Below are 6,000 nucleotides of genomic sequence, written 5' to 3'. Positions count from 1 at the left end.
GATGTGCCAGACTCCGTGAAGCTTGCTAAGGCCTTTGCTGTTTGAATTTACATGGAAATGTTCAGAAAGGCAGATGATGGTACACAGCACAAACCCTCCAGCTAACTAGTGTTTTCCTGCTTGCTCAGCGCTAATTAGACCTTCTCTGAGCTCAGCCATCACAGCCAACAGCCCTGGAAATATGCCGACACAGCAAAACACAGCTCAGTCCCATTCAAAAAGTGACTAAATTCCCCTCTGGGCACTGCTGGTGGGAAGGGAGACCAGTGGCTGGGCTGGGTGACAGAGTCGGGAAAGAAAGGCCAAAAGCCACGACAGGGGCAGTGGAGGAAGGAAGGTGCAACCAGAAGGTGGAACTCAATAGCGTGGTGAGAAGTGCGAGATGGATGGGTTGGTCTGGCAGATGTTTTTGGGGTAATGGGAGGCCAGGGATTGCGAGGAGCTCACGAGGGATCGGTCCTCTCCCAGGCATGCCTGGCTCTTTCTGTATTTCTGCTTTTGGGCTCATTGACCGTCATCTTGGGCTCACCTCTCCCGCTGCAGGTGAGAATGGGGCCAACAGTCTCCTGCGGCCGTGGGACCTGGGCTCTGTGATGCCCTGGGTTACGCACAGGATGATAACGGATACAGCCCTTGCAAGCTGGGTCCTCCATTCCCCCCGTATCGTGAGGATGACGCTCACTAAACAGCATGCAGCGAGCATAAATCAGCACGAGGGCTTTGATGGCACACAGGGCAGAGCTCAGTATCATATTCCAGCGGGAATTACTGCAAAGTGGCAGGTGAGGAGGCTTTTGGCAGCTGCTCCTGGTTGAGCTGGCTGCAGAGCAGACCGGCCGTAGCAGTCGCCGCTCGCAGCGCCGGGTATGCACAGGAGGCGAGCGGAAAGCGCAGCGAGACGGGCAGCGAGGGGCTCGGAGAACCGCAGCGAGCGGCGTGATTCAGCAAGGCAGTTAGTGTCACCGATGGCTTGGCAGCTCCCCGCTGGAGGGGATGCAGTGCGCTGGGGAAAATGGATATTGCTAAATGAAAGGGCAGGAGTTGGATAAAAAAAACTGGCTTTTCTCTCTTTCTCTGCTTATGTAAATTTAATTAAGGGAGAGTGCCTAAAATTCACCATTCAATCAAAGAGTTTTCAAAGAGCACAAAGTGAACTTCAGTTCCATCAGAGAAAGCCACCCGCGCTGTGGCGTGAGGATTAGAAACACCCCTTTGATTAAACCCTGTGTAACAACCTTTATGGGGCTTTCACTTTCCTATGAATTAGTTGAAAGCACATTTCTCCAGCTGAGTTACAGATCTCTGAAAAATGAGATTCAACCTTCTCCTAATATCCTCTCCTTCCCCAGCAGACTCCGCATAACTCACCTTTTAGCGATCTTTTCACAGTCCGCTCACATCTCGGGAGACAAGAATTTGGACAGCTGAAAGAATTACACTCGCTAACTCTGGCACTGGCAGTCTCGAAGTCGGGAACTCCATTAAAACTTTCCAGAAATGTCTGCTTTTGCTATACACTGGCATTTTCTGTTTCCAGCCTCTGAGAGTGAATGAGACTTCTGGCAGAGCTGAAATTGCAAAATTGGACCCTTTTTTCACTTGGCATCTCTGTTGGTAATTTTGTTCTGTAAATGGAGGGTAGCTTGCAAAGGTTGGGGGACACCGATTTAGGCCCTGAACACATGGAGGGCAACCTCAGCCTAATCCCATTGCTTGTTTGCTGACTGGGACCATACAGATGAGATCATGGTGTTTAAGCCTAGAACCAAAAGATAGTCCCAGTCCCCCAAAACAAGGTTACAGCTATTCCATGAGTAAAGATGAGTCTTGTGAACAAGATTATCACTTGCAGCAGTTACCCTCTATCAACCCAACCGATAGCTTTGAGTCCAGATAACCGTGCTCAGGGCAGGAGGAGCTGAGCCTGGGGCATTCCAGCCATCCTCCCTTCTGGAGGAATGAAGCTCTTGTGGTTTTTCTAAAGCACCCACTGAGTTTGGGGTTTGCCTGCCAGGAAGCACTAGGGCATGGCCTAAATGTGTGACAAATGCATGTTTTAAGCGAAGAATGAAAGGTAGTTGGATTTGAGTAAGCTCATGCTTAGGTGAAAGTCCACATTTCCCTCTTGAGCTGGTGGCTCCCATTTCTCCCGTAGGTTCTGTTCACCCATGTAGTAAAAAGGAAACTTTCTTCCATCCCATGAGCATTTGTGGATTCTCACCCCCCATAGCAGGACTGGGGGACTCCAACTTCCCATGGGCTTGGCTGAGCCCCCCAGCTGTTGTGGGGATGGAAGGAAGCAGGGACATGCCTGGTGACACTTCTTGCCTCCTTTCCACCACTGATCCTACAACAAAACCTTGTTGCCAAGAAGCTGCTGCTGATGGCTGGTGTTGCCTCATGCAGCCCCTCAGGGCATGAATAACATGATGGAGAGGGAAACAGGGTGAACTGATGTGAAATCAGGCTGCGTTAGCTGCTTCCCAGCTTGCTATCCACTTAGCCAGAGATGCTGGTCTTCACCAGGGGACCCCCTTGCAGGGGAAGGGCAGGAATGTCCTTTCCAGTAGGTCTCCCTGTTGGCAGTCAAAGCACAAAGGAGACAGTCTCAGTCTTCATTTCATAAAAGTTTCAGGTTTCTGCAGAAAAACAGAATAGAGACTGCCCAATATGTGTCATATCCTGATTGAAAATAATAATTTTTGATATGGAATCCCCTAATACTTAAAAATAAACAGTGAGGAACCACTGAAAGCAGGCCTAAGTAATGTATTTGGATGGGGATTCTGCCCTTTGATAAAGCCCGAAGCACTTCATCTCTACTCTGAGATCAAGGAAGGCAATGAAACTGCACTGGCTCTTGTCTCTCATGCTCGTCTCCTGCTGATGGCACTGCGCCTCTTCTTGCATGTGCGAGTAATGTCAGCCCAGACTCAGTGCAGTGGCTGCGGTTAATTAACAAAGTTCCTTCTCTCTTCGTTATCCAGCACTGTTAATGTCTGTGAAAGGAAGGAACAAAATGAGCCAAGTTAATTTCGGTTCTGTGAGAAACACAGGAAAACAGAAATGTACTGCAAATGGGAAAGGGACAAAATGAGGAGATGATTAAAAAAAAAATTCATTTCCAGTTTCTGAGAGGACTTTACCAATAGCAGTACAAAAGATAGCTCTGTTCTGCTTAAATGAAAGAAGTGATTACTTCACAAGCAAGTGAATGGCTTTCCATATCTTCCTGCCCTGCCCGTGTCATTTAATTTCTTTTTCTTTCTCTCTTCACATATTATTCGACTCCATCAATGAAGTGCAATGGTGCTGGCATCTGCTGCTGTTTCTCCTGGGTGCAAGTGGAGAAGACAGCCAAAAGAAGTCCTCTCCTCTTGACAGAGGCCCTCTGGCTTGTCACCCACATGAGTGAGCTGTGTGTATGCAACACAGACGAGGCTCAGACGCACACTTCAAACTCAGGCAGGTGAAAACTAAAGTAAATGTACAGCCTTAACATGAATACCATGTGAAGCTAAAGAGTGGTGACCCATCCTCAGAGCCAACATGGGCCCAGAGAAACCAGGGGAAGACTGGAGAGGGAAAAGAGGATCTTCCATGGCATAAGTCACCGTGGACACCACTGATACTTGACCTATAGCAGGATCTGGCCTCTCCATGTTATTTTGCTGTTCACAAGCCCAGTTCCCTGACGTCTCTGTCCATTGGATGGAAGAGCAGCATGGTGGGAGCCCCATGTCCTCTGGATTTGTGTCTCCAGACTGCACTTGCATCCTCTACAGATGCCCTAATGTGCAGCAAGGCAACCCTTCTCTCAATCGAGTAATTAACTGGACCTTTTCTCTCTACACAGCCACCTATTTGGTAGGAACCTTCTCTATCTTTGGGATCATATTTGGTTGGAAGCGGCTATGAGAATCAAAAGTTATTGGTGACAGGGGGGACTGACAAGCATATGCAAAGATCAGATGAACCCCCTTCCTTAAGATATGGGCTATAAACCCTATGTGCAAAAGACAAGAAGGCTGTAAAATCAAGCTCTCAGGAGACAGGAAACGTCAGAATTAAACAGCCTGCCTGGCCATAATTTGGGCCTTTGTGCACATCAAATGTGATGCATCCTTTAATTATCTGATCATCTATGATCCTGAGTTATTTTCATCCAGTGAATTGCTCTAGGTCACATTAACACACACTGTTCAAACCACACACTGAATTCAACATTAATTTCCTTGTGAGCTTTTCTGTAATGCTTCAGCATCTGATCAATATTAATGCATTTATCTTCACAGCGCTCCTGTGATATCACCAGCTGGTGAACTGAGGCACAGAGAGATTAAGGCCAAAATGATCAAATGTGTTTGCTAATTTTAGGTGCTCAATTTGCCACACCAAGTATCTGATCTTTCAGAGCACTCAGCATTTTACAGCACTTTTGTGCGTTCAAAGCACCCTTTGACTTGTCCCTATCTCCGAGTGCAAAAGCAGCCTAAGTGTCTTACATCAGGCATCAAGAATACAAGGTAGACCCTTGCAGGCCACTCCTTTGCTGTATGGGTGAATTCCCGATGCTGAATTGGTTCATAGTAAGGGAGAAATCCCGAAAAAAAAAAACCCCAAACAATTACACCTGTACCATAATGCTGAATTGGAACTTTTTGGGCAACTTTATTTCTGATACTTTTATAACTTTTTTTATTACAACTTTTGAGCCCTTACCTTGTCACCTAGTGGTCTTCTAATATGAACTTTGTAGATGTAACGTCCTACTTTGACACCCCCCCCAAAAACCAAGCATGCAAAGCCAAATCAGGCAAACCAATTAGAAGAAGAGCCAGCTATCATTTTGACCCAGACTCGGATGGCTGTTGGATCCAAAGCCCAGACCTCCAGCTCCTCAGCTCGGAGACTAAAAGAAGAGACGTTTGAGCAGGGTGCTCACCTTTGTACGATCCACGCATTCTCTGAAAGTTAGGACGCATTTTGGCATTGATTTCACACCTAGCTGCTAGCAGCATGGAAACGCAGGGTCTCAGGGCTCTGGCACTCGCTCCAGGACCGAGTGGGGCATGTGGTTCTCCTCCCTTTCGTTTCTGCCCCTGGGAGCATCCCATGCCCCTGTTGCCTCTGTCCTACCCATCTCCCATCTATTCCCCTCTCTCCTATCCTGCTCCTGCTGGCTGTGCTGCTGCTCATGGCCACCTTTGCCAGTGCATTGCTCCTCTCTCTTCGGCCTTGCCTATGGCTGTTTTTTTTTTTCCCCTTATGATTTTATATGACCATGATTAACAACCGTGAGTTTTTAAAGATTTATTGCAATGCACATGTGGTATAGCACAGTTACAGTGATGTGGTCAGCCTGGTTGTTTTCTTAATTTCTGATTTTTCCATAGTGAAATATATGGCCTTGGCATTATGTCATCAAGACTTTTGTCCTTTAATTTCCTAGGCTTATTCAGAGAGTAAAACCAGGGGAGAGAAGTCGCAGCTCTACAGTGAAGAGGTTGGCTGGCGTCTCTGAACCTCCTGAGTAATCTAAGCACCTGGGGGCTTAACCAAGCACCAGATGGTCTTCAGGCAACTAATTGCAGGCTGAGGATTCATGCCTGTATCAGTGCTTCCTTATTCCCCTTTATAGACACAGTTAAAAACCCTACGGCACTTTAAACTTCCTCCTCCCTGTGGGAAAAGCAGTGCAGGCAGCAGCCGTCTGTCATCTCCTCTCCCTTGCACTTGTATGTTTTCAGACAGCATTTTAGCTGTTTAAGACGAGCTCAGGCCTTAGACTATCTTAAAGAGCTTAAACTGATATAAAGCTTTAAAGGGTTTAGGGGTGGTTTAAGGACGTTGATTATAATTAACCTGCAAAAAGAATGGAAAACACTGGGTGGGGTGTGGCGGGTGGGCAGGGAGCGGAGGAGGTAGGTGGTTTCGGAGTTGCTTTTGCAAAATGTGCAGTCTTAAAAAGCTGTGCGGGAAAGTGCCGTCGACCTCGCG

The sequence above is a fragment of the Apteryx mantelli genome, chromosome 1 (genome assembly GCF_036417845.1).
Source record: "Apteryx mantelli isolate bAptMan1 chromosome 1, bAptMan1.hap1, whole genome shotgun sequence".
Classification (NCBI taxonomy): Eukaryota; Metazoa; Chordata; class Aves; order Apterygiformes; family Apterygidae; genus Apteryx; species Apteryx mantelli.
This window is presented reverse-complemented; position numbering follows the sequence as displayed.